Below are 9075 nucleotides of genomic sequence, written 5' to 3'. Positions count from 1 at the left end.
GAGAGAGAGAGAGAGAGAGAGAGAGAGAGAGAGAGAGAGAGAGAGAGAGATTATCCTGAGGGAGAGGTTAAGGGCCTCAGGGATGGGGCAAACCGAACACAGCAGGGAAACTCTCTAGGAATGTCCCTGGAGGTGCCTGAGTCTTGAGAAGGCAGGGGATTGATTGAGGCTGTGATAGAAGAGGAAGCCAGGTTCATAGCATAGCAGTGCTGTGTAATATGAGAACAGTCCAGAAGAGAGGGCAAAGGCAGCTAGAACAAGGTTCTGGACCTCAGAAGAGTTGGGGGCACTGTGTGATGCATCGCTCCTGTGATGGCTCACTTCCCTACAGGGTGCGCGGTAGTCTCCTGAGGCTCCCAGATACTCAGGGCCCAATGGCAGGAGAAGGCCAGGGCAGGAGTGGGAAGACCAGACCAGTAAAGGGAGGGTGTGTCAAGCTCCATAGAAGCCGGTGTGACTGACAAATCTTCTTCTGGCCTTGTCCCAGGAGTGCTGAGATTACTGACATGCCATACCCACCCAGAGTCCCAGGTGACTGGCAGTTAGACTTGATGGTTGCTAAGGAGTCTGTCCAAAGTCTTGATCTGTGTGTGTGTGATCATCTTATTTCAACTTGACACAAGCTGGAGTCATCAGAGAAGAAAGAGCCTCAATTGAGAAAATGCCTCCATAAAATTGGGCTTAGAAGCCAGCCTGTGGTGGCACATGCCTTTAATCCCAGCACTTGAAAGACAGAGGCAGGCCGATCTCCATGAGTTCAAGGCCAGTCTGGTTTAGAGAGCAATTTCCAAGACAGTCAGAACTGTTGTTATACAAAATAAAATAAAATAAAATAAACAAAAATAAAAGCAAAGCAAAGCAAACAGCACCCTCTATAGCCTCTGCATCAGCTCCTGCCTCCAGGTTCCTGCCCTGTTTGAGTTCCTGTCCTGACCTCCTTTGATGATGAACTACGATGTGGAAGTGTCAGTTAAATAAACCTTTCCTCCCCAAGTTTCTTTGGTCATGGTGTTTCATTACAGCAATAGTGACCCTAAGACACTGACTCTACAGAGCGATAGGCTTCCCCCCTGGAAGCTGGCTTCATACTTCTGCTTCAAGTCTGGACATTGGAGCTCTATGCTGTTCTTTTGTGGACTTGTAGAATCCCCTTCACCAGTCTGGGTGTGGTGGCCCACTTTTAATCCCAGCACTAGGGTGCCAGAGGCTGAGGCTGGTGGATCTCTATGGGTTTGAGGTCAGCCTGGTCTATCTACATAATTACTTCCAGGACAGCCAGGGCTACATAGACAGCCCTTGTCTCACAAGCAAACAAACAACAACAACAAAAAACAATCCTTTTTCCTTGAGACAATGGGTCTGTCTGCCAGCTTCTAGACCAAAACTTCTCCTGATCGTCTGATACAGGGCCTTCCACTAAGCAGAGAACATTGTGTGAAGAAAGGAAAATGAAGGGCTGCAGGTTGAGCCCATAGTGGAGCATTGGTCTAACTCACACAAGGTCATAGGTTCGATCTTTTAATCTTAGCGTTCAGGAGAATAGCTGCTTGTTTAAGGACAACCTGGGCTATGCACTGAGTTTGGAGCCAGCCTGGGCTCCATAGCAAGACCCTGTCTCAGGAAAACAAAACAGAAGGTCACTGAATTGGTTACCTGCTGTCAAACCTGACAGAGAAGTTCTACTCCAAGGATCTGCGGCGGAAGAGAACTGGTTTCTACACGTCATTGTTCTCTGGTCTCTAACATGCTCCGCAGTGTACACGTGCCCCTGCTAATAAATTAAACACGCACACGGCTCCATGGCCTAATGCGTTTGAGAACAGGTAGGCTAAGCACTGCCAACAGTTTAACAATTGTTTTCTTTGTTTTAAATGTAATGTTGGGTTTTTTAAAGATTTATTTATTTTTATGTGTATGAGTGTTTTGCCTGCATGTATGTATGTGCGCCAAGTGTGTGCCTAGTGCCTGTTGTGGCCAGAAGAGGATGGGTTCCACATGGGCCTTAGGGAGAATCTGCTAACTGGGTCTGTGGGCCAGGGACAGGCAGACAGGTCATAGCTGTGGCCTCACAGTTCTGGTTTTCTTTCTTTCTTTTTATAGAGGGAACCTTTATTTATTTACTTTTACTACACTTACTCATTTGTGTGCATGCATGCGCACGTGTGTGGGCATGCATGCTATGGTGTGTGTGTGAAGGCAGAGGACACCTCCCACCGTGTGGTCCTCAGATTTTAAACTCTGGCTGCTATGTTTGGCACCAAGTGTCTTTGTCCACTGAGCCATGCCACTGGAGCGTCCCCCATTCCAGTCTCTGAGCTGGCCTAGGAGGGGACGGAGGTAAGTTGATCACCTGTGTCTCACTTGGGTGCAAAGCCTGCGTTGCATTCCCATCTCTCTATGAATTTAATACCCCACTTTCCATGCCAGTGCCGTCCACCTGCAACCCTGCCCGGTCTGTCCCCACCCCGCATTCTTTCTCCTCCATCCCTCCTTTGGGTTCCTTCTGTCTGTCTCCTCTGTGTTCTCTCTGCCTCCGGATCTCCACTTGTCTTCTCATTCCCTCTGCCCCTAGCCTGGCAGCCTGCCCTGTAGGAATGTTAATTAGTATTCACGATTTAATTAATTCAGTAACTAATTAATGATTGGGGACTGGAGGTGGGGAGCTAGGATGCTGGGGGGTTGTGAGCCGAAGGTGGCAGAGAGAAGTAGCCGGAGCTGCAGAAGGCATCGCAGATGGCAGTGTAGAGCCTGGCACAGTGCCCACTGCCATGGATGCAAGCACACTTGCACGCACGCACACGTACACATACAAAACCGGAAAGGGTGATCGAGGAATAAAATCAAAAGCAGGGAGAGAAGGGCACAGGGGCCCTGGAAACCAGGGCTGGGGGGCTGGGGGTGGGGAAGACTCTAGATATATTTGAATCTACTCCGGAAGTAGAAGAGTAGGGAAAAAAGAAACAACCACAGGCGCAGAATGAAGAGAGCTCTCCCGGTACCCCACCCCACCCCCACCCCACCCCAGCCACCCCTCCTCCCTGGCATGGGATTCATGGGCACCAGCTGAGGACAGGGTCCCCTCCCTTTGCCTGCCACATAAATATTGGCAACGAGAACCCAGACTCTGAAGGACAGGACATTCCAAAGAAAATAGTTTTCATTTTAAGTTGCCTTTTAATGTATATATATATGTGTGTGTGTGTGTGTGTGCATATATATATGACATATATTATATATATTTAAATTGCACCTGTTTTGGCATGAGGGTGAAGGCGAGTGAAAGAAGGTGGCCGAGCCAGGAGGAGAGAGAACACAGATGGCTTGGTGGTGGTATGGTGTGGTGAGTTGTGGGGAGGAAGAAGGGGGTGGTACCGAGGTTGGGATGGGTGGAACGAGGACCCTGTCATCCTCCTTTCATTTTACTATGGTTGAAGAAGAAAGAGAAAGAAAGAGAAAGAGAGAAAGGGGGTGGGGAGAGAAGCGAGACAGATGGCAGAGTGGAGAGGCGGCAGCCAGTGCCGGCACTGCCCAGCTTGGGCGGACCCAGCTCTCCCCCCCACCCCGCCTGCCAGCTCTCCAAATGCCACCCTTCCCCCATCTTCCCCTCTCCCCATCCCCCCAGCTTGGCACTGATCTCAGGGAGAGAGAGGGAGGGAGACTGGGCAAAGAGCATCTGTTCCCTCCATTCTCCTAGCTCCATCGGCTGCCAACCTAGGGCCATCGCCTGCCTCCATCACCCCTTCGCCTGCCTGCCTACCACCCAATCCCAAATGGGTACTGGATCAGGTGCCGAATCTGGCTGCCTCCTCGGGTACCAGTCACTGCATTGCTGTGTGTCTGCCACCGCTGCCTGGCACTCATGGGGCCGTGTGTGTGTGTATGTGTGTGTGCGCGCATGTACATGTACGCGTATGCATGTATTGTATGTGAGCCTCCTGGGCATGGGTGGGGGTTGGCAATGCAGTTGCCACTGTAGCATCCAACTAGAAGGACAGAAGGATGGAGTGGAAGAAGGAGGGGAGAGGTGTGGGACCTTGGAGGAGAGGCGAGGGTGCATGAGTTGCTTCATGCTGTCTGAATGCACGCATTGGTACTGCAGCTGCCACCCTTGTGCCCATGGAGATGGGAGGGGATGAGTGGAGGGGGCAGCGACAGGAGTCCTTGTGCTCGGGGAGGAAGGTGCGGCACACAAGAGCTGTTGGCATCACAACTGTTGGGCTTGTGCCCAGGTCTGGAGTTATGGGGACCAGAGGGGCGAGGCGGTAGAGAGGGGATGTGCTGCCGCCGCTGTCCCTCCAGAATGAGCTCTGAGAAGTGTTGGACTGGGAAGGAGTTCTCTCTGTTCCAGTCTGGGGAGTGGGGTGAAGAGAGTAGATGAGAAAGAGCCCAGAACGAATGAGAGAGGCAGGAGGAGGCTGTACCACTACTACCCAGGGAGAACGTGTTTGGGCTGGCAGTGTGGCCTTTTGAGAGGACACTGGGGAAGACAGCAGGGAAGCTGGGGTGTGAGGGAAGCTGGCACTGCCCATGGAGCCTGGCATGGCTCTGGTGTTGTCAGTGCCCCCTCTGATTTGGTTGAGGAGGTTGCTGTGCCAGGAGTTAGGTGGAGAGATAAAGGATGCTTTCTTTGGGAGAATAGACTCCTTTCTGCCAGGCCCTCCTTCCCATTCCCTCTTAGGCATGGAGAGCTGAATGGCAGACGGAGTACCCCGTGAGGACACAATGGAGGAAGCCTGCCATGGCTAAGACCCCCAAGGAAGAAGAGTGGTGAGCCCTGCTGGCCTCCAGCCATTCCCCCGCGGAAGCTGGCGGTATCCTTTAGCCTGGTCTGTATGTACTGTTATTGCAGGTGTTCACGGAGGGAAGAGTTTGCATGTAACACTGGGCTGTGTGATGGGAAGGGTAGCCTTTTGTGGCTCCCATTTGTACTGTCCCCTCTTACAAGTGTGGCGGATTTTTCTCCCTGGTGCCTCCCTCTCCTTCCCCTCTCTCTGCCTCCCCCGCTTTTCATCATCACCATCTGGGTCCTACTGCTTGGCACCCAACCAAGTAGATGCTGCCACAATTGGCAGTATTGCATTGGCATGTGACCAGTGACTCAGAGTCTGGCACTGCGGCAAACCCAAAGCCGCCAAACTTGTTCAAGATACTGCTTGGCGGCAATGAGGGAGAGGGGCCGTGTGCATGGCGGTGCCAGGCTGGGTGGAGCTCCAAGTTGGGAAACGGCATATGAGGTACCCTTCACAGACGGACTGAAGCCCCATTCGCTATTCTCACCTCTGCTGCTCTCTGAACGTGACTCTCACGTCTTTCTAACCCCAAGAAGGGGATGTAAATGGCACTATACTGTTTTTGAGCAGCTAGGCAAAGGAATCTGGAGTACAGAGGGATGGGGACATTGTCTACAGCCACATCTGAAGCCAGTGGCTGTGGACTTGTCTGGGCAGCTAGGACAGGAAATAAAAAGGCAGGGTAAAAAGGCCCGGACAGAGACTTGGCAGCTAAGCGGTTACTCAGACAGTCCCAAAAAGAGTGGAAGGAGACCTCAGGCTTGGCTGTTAGGGAGTGACTGGGTTTTACCTGTGTATTTCCTGCTGATCTCTGCTTGAGATGAACTAGTCCCCTGTCCTTTGGAAGAATGAGAAGCACTCTAGAACTGGAGAGGTGAGACATAGGTAGACAGGATACCCGAGACTTCTACAAAGACTGAGATTTTTTGGTTAGGGATTTCCCAGTGGCACCCCAAATAGGACCAGACTAACTTCTGTTTTTGAAATCTATGCTTGGAAGGAGACCAGGGCCCAGCAATGATGGTGAGAGAGAAGGCGTTGCTTTGAAGGACAATCTCCTCCAGCACCTGTGGTGACATGCTCCAGCCCTTAAAAATTTTAACTTTAAGCTGCCCTATGCAAGAGTCTTCAGTAGCACTGGATTTCCCCAATTCCTGGGTAGGCAGAGGCTATAGGCTATCATTCTGGACAATCTGGAGAAAACTGTGGCTGTGGGTAAAGTCAGAGAGACTAGCTGGCTCTAAGAGATAAGGCCTGCTCATAGGATGTCCATCCTGGGCGGAGCTGCGCTGGGCTGGGGGAGTTCTGATCTTGACATCTCTGGAAGTGGACAGCAGTTTCAGAAGAAGCAGGGTTTCCACAGGAGAAGAGAAAGCAAGAGGTCTTCGGTCAGCACGGTGAGTGGACGGTGCTTAAGAACTGTTTTCTGCTGTTAAGACAGAAGCCGCCGTAAACACACGATACCATCAGATTCTAGCAGACTGGAAGGTTGAAGGTGTCTGTCCAGGTAATGAGGATGATATATCTGAGGAGGAGAAAATCGAATTGGGCAAAGCTTAGTGGCAGAGCGCTGGCCTAGCATGTGTGAGGCCTTGGGCTCCATCTCCAGCACTAAAGGGGAGAAACCTGAAGTCATGGTAGTCACTGTGTGGGAGCCTCCGGCATAGCAGAGTTGTTCTGGGACTGGGCGCGCTAGGACAGCATCTCTTAGCCAGCAGCAAAGATCATTTCAGCAGGAGTTTCTGATTCACTTGGCATGGTGATGGGGTTCAGAAATGTACATTTAACTATGATTTATGGTACTAGGAATTGAACGCAGGGCTTGTGAGTGATGGGCGAACACTCTGTCATTGAGTTAGGTCCCCCTTTTTGCTTTTTATTTTGAGATGGGGTCTTGCTAAGCTCAAGGCTGGCCTTGAACTAACTCTGTAGTCCAGGCTATCTTGCATATGTGAACCTCCTGACTCAGCCACTCTAGAAGGTGGGATTACAGGCTTATACCCCTAGACTAATCTTTGGATATATTTTAAACAAACACTCAGGTAACCATGTTGTAGATGGATAAACTTTAGGAGAGACTGTTCCATGACTTGGCATTCATCTTGGAGGGCAGTCAGTCTCATTTGAATTTTTCTTGTCTTTGAACCTCTGTTTTTCCTTGACCACCTTTCATGGCAAACCGGCGATATATATGTTGTGGAATATGTGTATATTTGTGCTGTAAGGGTAGCTGGTAAACAGCAGAGAGTTGTGATGTGTAGTTAGGATGTGTAACTTGTTAACACGTGATTGCAATCGACAGAAGTTATTACAGAAGACCCCCGCCCCCACCTTGATAACATTTTCAAGGCCCCACTTCCTTCTCCTCCCAGTTCTAAGTACTGGCTGCCATATGTTTCTCAAATCTTCCCATCTAGAACCATGAGATCAGAGGTCTGACTGATGTTCTCTGTGTTCCCATGAGATCTCTATGGATTTTGTTAGGGGGAGAGAGGTCCTGCTCCTCCCCTGTCTTTTGGAGACCTGGGTTGTGATGTAGGATCAGCATTGTACAAGGCTGGACCCACGGATATTGGCAAATCTCCACATCTTGCAGACAAGTGCCGCTGTTGCCCAAGTCGTTTGCTGGGATATGCCCAGTGTGGGCCTTCTTCAGGTTCAGTGAGGATGTTGTGCAGGCTTTGGTATTGTTAGAAAAGAACCATAGATGTACAGATGTGAGCAAAGTGAGCTCCTACTGACTGCCCGCTTTTGAAGGTTTTTGTAGGGAAGACTCTGGATGGCTGGGTAAGGCCGTATTGCTCCTCCCACTCTCCTCTACAGGCCCAGCCTCTTTCTGTTCTACCTAGGAACACTCAGCCTGCTTCTCCACTAACTTCTGGTCATACCCCTCTGTCACTGGGGAGTTTCTGGAAATCCATTTCACATTGTCAGGCAATGTTATCTATCTAATCTCTGTTTGTGTTTTGCTTAGAGAATTAGCTGGCTCCTTCTCTATCAAGGGGAGTCACAGGGTGGGCATACAATTGGGTCACCTAGTTTTGTCACTCGATGTTATGTTTTTGCAAAGTGTGGTGTCTTCCCCCGGGCCTAGAAGCACAGGCCTGTGACCTCAGCTGCTCAGGAGGCTGAGGCAGGAAGATCTGGAGCTTAAGAGCTGTTTGAGCTATAGAGCAAGTGCTCTCAATTCAAATTTATCTCAAAAGAATGAATTTATTAAAAATTAAAAAAAAAAGAAAAAAGAGGTCAGTTGTGCGTGCCTGTAATTCAGGCATGGAGGCCAGAAGACCCAGAGTTCAAGGTCATTCTGGGCTACACAGAGAGTTAAACTTGATCTACATGAGACCCTATATTTAAAAAGAAAGTGGGGAAGCCGGGCAGTGGTGGTGCACGCCTTTAATCCCAGCACGCGGGAGGCAGAGGCAGGTGGATCTCTGTGAGTTCGAGACCAGCCTGGTCTACAAGAGCTAGTTCCAGGACAGGCTCCAAAACCACAGAGAAACCCTGTCTCGAAAAAAAACCCCAAAAAACCAAAAAAAAAGTGGGGTGGTGGTGTGTGGAAGTGGAGGGGTGTGGTTTAGTGGAAGAGCTCCTGCTTCACGTTCCTGGGGCCCTGGATTTGATCCCTACTTCCACAAAAGGTATAGGGTCTTCGAAGAGGCGTGTTCTCTCGCGTTGCTCTTCTCTTCTTCAAACTTAACAGTCTTGGTCTAGCCTTCCTCAATGTCCCCTCTCGGAGTTTCATTTCGTCTTTTCGTATTGTATCCACGCTCTGTTCCTGCGGCTACTGCCCTTATGCCCTTATGCTGTGGTGACTGCTGCCATAGTACTGTGGTCTCCCTTCCTAATTCAGTCTCCTAGAAACGGTGGCCTTAGAGCTCCAGGTTTCTGATCAGTTTTTGAGATGCATTCCCCCCCCCCTTCTCAATTCCAGGCCTTCCTGTAACAGAGCCCCAGCCCAGTCCACCCGATTTCAGGTTGATTTCAGACAGTTTTCTGAAGTTTCCTTGACTTCTCGTCTACCTCTCCCAGCTGTAGACGACAATCATTTCTGGCCTCTCCCTCATGAGTTAAAAGTTTCAATGCTAATGGACATTGGGTACATTTTCCTGAGACTTCCTGTTTTGTGAGCTTTTTCTGTTTCTATTAACATGAGGACAATTAGCACACGTGAAGTGTTTAGAGGCAAGAGTCCTTCTGCTAGCCTGCAACCTCAGCTCCTAGAAAGTACTGCTTCTTAATGACATGAAGGTTATCTTGGGGCATGTTGTTGTTCAATTGTAAG

General features: G+C 50.1%; 1 protein-coding gene across 6 annotated transcripts in view; it reads left to right on the top strand.

Moving 5' to 3' along the window:
• Nucleotides 1-3658: 3658 nt before the first annotated feature.
• Thtpa (thiamine triphosphatase) overlaps nt 3659-9075 on the top strand; it is a 48413-nt gene continuing 42996 nt past the window's right edge. The window contains exons 1-2 of one of the 6 annotated variants that reach the window (XM_026777680.1): nt 3659-3811; nt 4679-6187. The gene's annotated coding sequence lies outside the window, so the exon portion shown is untranslated. Of the gene's footprint in view, nt 6298-9075 lie in introns of all 6 variants that reach the window. The other 5 variants (XM_026777682.1, XM_026777681.1, XM_026777684.1 and 2 more) reach the window with 5 other exon arrangements.

Source organism: Microtus ochrogaster, unplaced genomic scaffold (genome assembly GCF_000317375.1).
Source record: "Microtus ochrogaster isolate Prairie Vole_2 unplaced genomic scaffold, MicOch1.0 UNK80, whole genome shotgun sequence".
Taxonomy (NCBI): Eukaryota; Metazoa; Chordata; class Mammalia; order Rodentia; family Cricetidae; genus Microtus; species Microtus ochrogaster.
Note: the sequence above shows the minus strand (reverse complement) of the source record. Positions and strands in the feature narration are given on the sequence as shown.